The sequence below is a fragment of the Haliotis asinina genome, chromosome 11 (assembly GCF_037392515.1).
Source record: "Haliotis asinina isolate JCU_RB_2024 chromosome 11, JCU_Hal_asi_v2, whole genome shotgun sequence".
In the NCBI taxonomy this organism is placed as follows: Eukaryota; Metazoa; Mollusca; class Gastropoda; order Lepetellida; family Haliotidae; genus Haliotis; species Haliotis asinina.
The window spans coordinates 52,545,569-52,555,114 of NC_090290.1; positions in this window are offsets into that span (position 1 = coordinate 52,545,569).

Here is a 9,546-nt window from a genome sequence, read left to right on the forward strand (position 1 = left end):
GTTTCAGTATATTTAAAGTGATCACTAAGATTAATGGAACAAACATCCTGTTTGGTATAAAGCTTTTCACAGAATCGTTTTGTCTCGTTATGATTTCTGATGTTGTATGTACTAAAGAACCATATTTTTTTTCCAATTCTGTAATGGCTTTATTCAAAGAATTTCTGGATTCTAGGTTCAGAAAATATTTAGTTGGCTTTTCTCCTTCAATCCATCTTGCATGCGATCGAATCATCATATCATCCCTATCGTCCAATTCTACTTCAAGGGATTCAAGTTTACTTTGTAGATTTTGTTCTTTTTCGATTTTTATTTTTTTGAGCGTAGAAGAATAATAGATAGTTTTACCTCTTATCATTAGCAACAGAGTTTCCCACAACAACTGATCGTCAATGGCATACGTACTGATTCCGTCCTGACAATCTGTTCTATATTGATCTAAAATAGAGTGAATAGTATCTTTTACAAGCTTTATGTATATTCGATCTGTTAATAAAGAATTTTTAAACTTCCAAAAGCCTTTACCATGAGCTAAAGGGGACAGTTTAAGATTTAATTCAATTACTGAATGGTCAGAGTTGATACTTGGTCGAATTTCACAAGTTTCGACAAATGGCAGAAGATTATGAGATATGAGAAAAAAATCCAGTCGGGCTTGTTTTAGCGGTGTAGGCTGTCGCCATATGTATCTTTTTTCTTCAAAGTTCAGTTCTCGCCATGGATCCTTAAGATCGAAAGTATCAGTTAGTTCCATAATCTTTTCTTTTGATTTCGGATGATCTACATGCTTGTAATTGTATGTATCTAGTGAATGGTTGAGAACTAGGTTCCAATCCCCCACATAAACATATTTCATCACTGTCAAATTTCATCACGATATCTATAATATTTTCAAAAAATACTGGGTCATCTTTATTTGGAGCATATATGCTCATTATTGTGTAAGATGTTTCACCCGATGTCACTTTTTAAGCTACGTAATTTCCTTCTGTATCATAACATTCGCCAACCACTTTGAAGTCAAAGTTATGATTGAACAAGACTACTGACCCATGTGCATTTCCTTTGTAGGAGACCCGTGAAGGTCCCGGGGTAGAATAGGCCTTCAGCAACCCATGCTTGCCATAAAAGGCGACTCAGCTTGTCGTAAGAGGCGACTAACGGGATCGGGTGGTCGACTGGCTGACTTGGTTGACGCATGTGATCGGTTCCCAATTGCACAGATCGATGCTCATGTTGTTGATCACTGGATTGTCTGGTCCAGACTCGATTATTTACAGACCGCCGCCATATAGCTGTAATATTGCTAAGTGCGGCGTAAAACTAAACTCACTCACTCACTCACTCCTTTGTAGGAACTGAAGTAACACCCATTATACCCCCATTCTTGTTTTATCAACTGTTCTTGTTGAATCGTAAAATGATCATCCTGTAGACAATAAACATTTTCTTTTCTTTTACGAAGAAATCTAAATACCTTCTTTCTCTTAATCACATTGTGTAGGCCTCTACAATTTTGTGATACCACTTTGAGATTTGCTGTCATTTAAGTTGTCGTTTATGGGCAACATGCCGTATACACAGATACACAGATATAAAAAGATGTCTGCCTTTAAAAGATATAGTGACATCTGGTATTTCTCAGTAAAATAGAGAGAGAGAGAAAACATTTTCAGATCGTAAACATGGTGTGTGAAGGATGTACGATGGAGAAACGTGTACGTTACACCACCATGTGTTACAGTTCATTGCTGAAAGTATAATTGTAAGATAAGAACAAAAACATGCTGGCCATGGCCTAACGTACCCCCGAGTACCCACGGATGATTACATGATTGTTCTAGTATTAATAACGGTAAAGAAATACCTATCTACTCACTTTCTTAGTGTTCCTGTAGATCGCAAACTCCAATAAATCCAAAGGAATCCATACAGAACTGTATCCCGAAACCACACGGAGCTGATGCACAACGCAACAACTGGATCAGTGGCCGTGACCACGTCTGTCTACTGTGAGTCTCGTGCGTGCGTATTTTAATTGTTGCTCCTGTTAAGCTACCTGTTATCAGAGACGTATATTCACGTGAATATACATCTTCAACTAAACCGGAAATAGCGATCAGCTGTGCATTCAGGGTGATTCAGGTAAAAACGATCCAACGATAACACATCAAAGAACCATTCCATTATCAGAATATGTTACATATTAAACAGTTATTGTAACAGATTGTTTTACATTGCTACCTGGCTAGTATGTAATGCATGTTTTCTGCAACCATACCAGGCTGGATACATTTTACGTAGACGACAGTTTGAGAAGTCAGCAGCTGGATTGTCTGGTCCAGACTCGATTATTTACAGACCACCGCCATACAGCTGGAATATTGCTGAGTGCGGTGTAAAACTAAACTCACTTACTCACTCACTAGGGACTATTGGGACGTACTATATCTTTGCTACCTGCATGCACCCTAGTTGGATTTACACCATCTCTTCATCTGCTAGCAATTGTAGGACATGTTAGCCAAAATTAAAACAAGAAGAAGAAAACGCGTTTATATTATTTTGTATTAATACATGATCAATCTCGATTTATACTACTACAATAAAAAAAATGAATAGTTTTACAACCTATATGAATTTTTGGATAGTCCTTGCGTAATTTGTAGAGTCTGAGTAGTTCCACTGATCAAAATTTTGTCTTAATTTCCTAGTGAATGTTATTCTCCAACCCAGAGGTCCATTTTAGTGGACTGTGTTTGAGAGTGAGTGAGTGAGTTTAGTTTTACGCCGCACTCAGCAATATTACAGCTATATGGCGGCGGTCTGTAAATAATCGAGTCTGGACCAGACAATCCAGTGATCAACAACATGAGCATCGATCTGCGCAATTGGGAACCGATGACACGCGTCAACCAAGTCAGCGAGCCTGACCACCCGATCCCGTTAGTCGCCTCTTACGACAAGCTGAGTCGCCTTTTATGGCAAGCATGGGTTGCTGAAGGCCTATTCTACCCCGGGACCTTCACGGGTCCTGTGTTTGAGACTCGACGTTGACCACAAGGAACTCGTGTAACCAACTTAGTTTTGTCAATTTTTGAAGCCATTATCACGACTGGAGAAAGAAAAATGAAGTTCCATCTGTGGTAAGATCACAAGATAATAGCACATTAGAGAAGACACACAGTACCATATTATCTTTGAATCATCTAAAAAGCATTTTTCGTTCATGGACAATATTCAGAACCAAAATCATTAGCCAGAGTTGCTATCAAAAGACCTTGAAGTCATATAAGCCGGCATGCATTAACAAGACCTTTACAACTACGCGTGTTGTTGGCATCTGTTTTGGGGTGAAAAAATGCCCTTTGAAGAACTGAAAGAACAGGTGACACCCAACTTTCGCACGACATTTGTAACTGTCACGGGAATGTAGCCGAATTAATGAAAATTGAAACTTGAAAAAAAAGTAATCATGAAATCCTTCAAATGAAAATATTTCAGTGTATTAATTCCCGCCCTTTACATAGTCATATATACAGCTAGCATGTAATAAGTGACAGGAATGTGGGCAGCCTGCCAACACTTAAACACTTGATACTTGTTATGATAGTCTGTGTGTCAACAATGAAAGTTGTAAGTGTATTCAATGGCGGAATACAATGCACGATGTGCAATACTTCTGATATGTCACACAGCGCTGTAGAAGAACAGACAGAGAGACAATAGACAGTTTGACGATCAGTAGTCAGCCACGTCATTATACGTACCCATCCAGTCTCCAAGAGAACGGATACACTTAAAACTGGATAAAAATATTTCGTACATTGTGAAACCACTACGAGGCTGAAAATGTTGCCCAAACAGTTCAGTTCCTAACACCATGTTAACTTAACTATGAATTTTCATTTCTTGGTGGTTTCCCAAGGTCAGAAATACACCTACAAATGGTAAGTTACAAAAGCATAGGGTCAAGGCTGTAAAAGTAAATAACTTCTAAACTGGTCGTTACAACTGTTGTTTGCCAAGACTGACTTTTCACACTTAGACAACATACTTCTATCTATCTGTCTGTCTGTCTGTCTCTCTGCGAGATGACGTTTGTTTATTCATTTAGTAAACATTCTATCAACACGCAGTTGTGGATTATTGATAACCAAATGTGTGCTTGTTTAGATCTAGTCCATTTTACTGGCAGATTGACAAGCTGTCTTGTATGGTTTATTGGACAGTATTGTAATCAAGGGCGAACGCGGTATGTGGAAACACGGAGAGACGCCAAGTAACAGTACTTTCTCTTGATGTCAACGGGACTGCTTTCTGCGGCAGAAGATCTTGCAGAAACGTCACGTGCAACGCACAACGTCATACCACGTGACGTAGTCTTACCAGTCGAGCGCCAGCATCTGTGGTAAGTAGAAATGTCTTGGACGAGTTGATCACAGACCGCCCCACTGTAATGTAACATGGCTAAAATAGATTGGTTGCGCTCTATTTATATACTGGTACACTATCAGCAATACAAAAAGACGCAAATTGTAGTTATATTAGCTGAATGAGTTTGCTTCATTGTGTTTAATAAATGCGATGAAGAATGTGGTGTACCCCCCCAGATCAAACGAATACTCACCGACTTTTATATAGCGATATCTTGGCAAAAGAAAACTACATAGGACACGATTTATTTATTAGTCAATCAAGTCGTGATTTCCGTGAAAAAGTTATTTTATCAACGCATAATTCATGTTGAATATGTAAATATTTGTATAGCAGAAACATACCCAAAACATACACACAAGATGCATCGCCAAACCCTGTCCCCCCGACCCCTTCCCTCACCCCCACCCCACAGCCCCCCTCACATACATACGTCCTGTAAATAGATAGATAGATAGATAGATAGATAGATAAACAAGGTAATATGTATCCATGACAATTACTCTAACCCTTCAAACTTCCATTTTGCAAAACATCTGAGAAATTAAACTAAGCATATCACCATAGCAACCAACAATAACCACTGTCAAACTTTATTGCAGGTTGTTTGAAATCAGCAATCAAAATGCTGAAACAATGTCGGAAACATTCAAAGATATGATTTGAAATTGAAGATTTCCATTTTATTGAACATTGGAAGCATGGTCACAACCAATAATACTCCACTTCTCGGGCACACCTAGCTGCAACAACCAAACAAAATTCATTACTTGAATAAAAGTACCAGAAATATGCTCCCAAACTAAACACGCCTAGGCTGTTAAATAAACAAATAAACCTACACACAGTCAGCTATACCTACAGTACTAGAAAAACAAGCTACATTACAGGTCATCACATCAACAACAAAATCTTAAACAAGACTTTGTAATCTAATAATGGATTTCTAGCACCATTTCACTGAATGAAGATGTGGTAATACCAAGTCTTAAACAGAGATAACTCTCACCTACCCACCCCATTTCGCTAAACTAACACATAATCCTGGAAACCATTATCAAATAACATGCTCAAAGTTCCAAACATAACCATAGTAGCTGAGAGGAAAGCAGAATCCATTCTGTCCACATAACTTTAGACCAATTTAGAATACAACGTGAAAACATCACAGGCAACAAGACAGAGTACTCTGACAATTTATTGATATTTGTGAGCATTATACATTGATTGTTACACCTCAAAATAAAGATTACATACCTGTTTAGGTGTCACATCACAATAAATTCCAACAACCCACACCCTATCTGAACATTTTCTCTTGACAAAAACTTTAAAAACAACATTGATGCCAGATGTATACAAAGTATTCCCCAAAACATGAATGTTAAAAGGAAGTAAAATGACCTTGAACTTTAACAACTATGTAACATGGACATGCACACCTGTACATCAAACATGGACATGCACACCTGTACATCAAATGGCCAACTCAAGGAAAGCCAGCAGCACTGCCAGTGGCCTTGCAGAACAAGGAGAAAGTATTAACAGGTATATGGGATTTAACCAATCTTAACATTACCTTAACAATGAAATATGTGTGATGGTAGAGGTGATGTGTTAGGGTGAAATTTTTATAATTAGGTAGGTAGATTCATATGTGGGTGCATGGGTGGGAAGTTGGAGAGCAGGGGAGGAACATCTGGAGGGGGAGAGAGAGAAAGAGAGGTTCTGTACTCCAAGCCATAGTTATCTCCTTGTCTTTTGCGATTTTGCTATATTCGGGTATACTGTGAGATTCGTGATGACAAGTGAACGTCAGCAAGTAATGATGACCAGGGTGGGTGTATGGCGGCACAACCAGCAGTCCATTCAATTGGATTTACAATGGTAAGCAATACTCTTCAAATACATATGTAATATTATACACATGAAACACATATATATGTCCCCACAAAATAAGTGATAATCAACTTGTATAAATTCCCTTGAATTAATCATCCCTTGCTAATTATGATCAGAAAGTCAATACAATTTATGTTGTGTGCCCACTCTTTCATCACAAATAAATACCAGGTACATTAAAATGAAGGGTATGGGGTGAGTGAGTGAGTGTGTTTGCTTTTATGCCGCCCTCAACAATATTCAATCTATATGGCGGCGGTCTGTAAAAATCAATTCTGGACAAGACAATCCAGTGATCAACAATATGAACATCGATGTGTGTAATTGGCTGCAAATGGCATGGGGAATAGCAGCGTGTTCATGTCAACACTAAGTCCATAATTAGGTCACCTTGTCAATATTAACTGACATCAAGTGTGTTTGCTTGTGTAAATCTGTCAGTTCAGCTGTTGGAACTTCAAACTTCAATTTTCTTCATCCCTAAATCTATTATCACATGGCATCTTACACGTCCCCAGGTGCAACTCTCTCTTATCGTATCTCTATACATGAACAAAGTGTCATAAACGCTTTGTCAAAATTATACATTTAAAATAAAAAGAAATCTGCTTTCTTTTTGAAAATCCAACATTTTCCTGTACTACTCTGCACTATATTATTTTTTATTTGTCACTTTATGATGTGTTGAGATTAAAATTAGTGAGAACTAGTTTAGAAATATGTATCAAAACTGGATAATTCCACAACAGATTGATTCATAATACCAGTTATCGTTGTTCAAGGGACAATGATGACACGACTGAACAGCTGTGTGCATCACATGAAGAGTTTCATATAAAGTAAACTGACACTGCCACTGGAAAAAACGTGTGAATAATAAGAACAAGATTACAACCATAGAGAAGTGTGTTTACTTCAAACAAACGCATTGATGTGAACCAAATAGAAAAGGTGTAATCGAACGAAATGGTGGGTAACTAGGTTCCAAATATAGGCTGGATACCTATAAAATCTTTAATGTTTGACTAGTCACAACTCGTCTTTACACAAAATTCCTGCTTGTATTATTTCAGTGTATTACGTGATCTGTCATAGTTTTCATCATAGTTCTATCTCCAATCACACATCCAATGTCGATACATGCAAGGGGTGGTAAAGCCATTATATTTGTACACTGACAACTGCTTCAGATAGCAGATAGACAGATAACAGCAATATCAGCAGCCCTGGGCATGGAGAACCTTACAATGTGCATATAATAGGGAATGATGTGAAAGTTAATGACATAATGTTATTTTTGTTTTGTTTTTGTGGGGGTGGGGGTATTTTGTGTGCTCAGTGTAGAATTACAACAAGTTATGAATATTAACAACTACAAATTATATTCCAATGCATAAGATTGGCAATGAATTGGAACAAATTAAAATCAAATCACATGAAATTGAATCACCTGTGGTTACTGATGACAGTAAAGAACATTAGGACCTTGAAACATCATTGACTGGTGCCACATTTGAACGAAAGATCCTCTATAGTTAATAATGCCTCATTTATCCCCTTACTCATGTTATGACGAGCACTACTGTTATCTCATGAAAACTGGCAAAATGCAAGCAGTGAAAATTGTGTAAGCAAAACACTGAGAGACTTCCAAGTTACACTCAGCTCCTTGGGATTTGTTGTTGTGTAAGTGTCCATATGTGGGCTGGTTCCTCTGGATCCTGGTGAAAATATTCTGGATATGAAGGCGGTGGGCAGCAAGATCATCTTCTTGTGTTCAGCCTGTGTGCTGTAAACAGTCATTTGTAACAGAGATTAAAACTGTTTACATCTCCCACTTGATACTTGTTTTGAAATGCCTTAATGTTACATAAAACTTTATTATTTATCTCACTTAAAATTCTTTAATGATAGTATATTTCATGTTTCCTTCTCAGTCATATCACACAGTAACGTAACCACATGAGATACACCACTGGTGAACTAACTTGCTTAGCAAGCAGTTGTCTGCAAAACACTTGTACCACTGGTAGCTGTTCAAAAATACCATAGCCCGACGCCCAGGACAAGTCAGTTTTCATTTCAGGCGATCAAATAATGTCTTCTTACTTGTCCATGATTTGTTTGATTGGCATTGTTTGTCAAGATCAATTTCCAGGACATTAGTGGTCATTGAGCAGACCTATGGTTTACTCACACAGCAGTTGTTTATGTGTCAGTTCTTGGTGACACCTGTGGTCATTGAGCAGACCTATGGTTTACTCACACAGCAGTTGTTTATGTGTCAGTTCTTGGTGACACCTGTGGTCATTGAGCAGACCTATAGTTTACTCACACAGCAGTTGTTTATGTGTCAGTTCTTGGTGACACCTGTGGTCATTGAGCAGACATATAGTTTACTCACACAGCAGTTGTTTATGTGTCAGTTCTTGGTGACACCTGTGGTCATTGAGCAGACCTATAGTTTACTCACACAGCAGTTGTTTATGTATCCGTTCTTGGTGACACCTGTGGTCATTGAGCAGACCTATAGTTTACTCACACAGCAGTTGTTTATGTATCAGTTCTTGGTGACACCTGTGGTCATTGAGCAGACCTATGGTTTACTCACACAGCAGTTGTTTATGTATCAGTTCTTGGTGACACTTGTGGTCATTGAGCAGACCTATGGTTTACTCACACAGCAGTTGTTTATGTGTCAGTTCTTGGTGACACCTGTGGTCATTGAGCAGACCTATGGTTTACTCACACAGCAGTTGTTTATGTGTCAGTTCTTGGTGACACCTGTGGTCATTGAGCAGACCTATGGTTTACTCACACAGCAGTTGTTTATGTGTCAGTTCTTGGTGACACCTGTGGTCATTGAGCAGACCTATAGTTTACTCACACAGCAGTTGTTTATGTGTCAGTTCTTGGTGACACCTGTGGTCATTGAGCAGACCTATGGTTTACTCACACAGCAGTTGTTTATGTGTCAGTTCTTGGTGACACCTGTGGTCATTGAGCAGACCTATAGTTTACTCACACAGCAGTTGTTTATGTGTCAGTTCTTGGTGACACCTGTGGTCATTGAGCAGACATATAGTTTACTCACACAGCAGTTGTTTATGTGTCAGTTCTTGGTGACACCTGTGGTCATTGAGCAGACCTATAGTTTACTCACACAGCAGTTGTTTATGTATCCGTTCTTGGTGACACCTGTGGTCA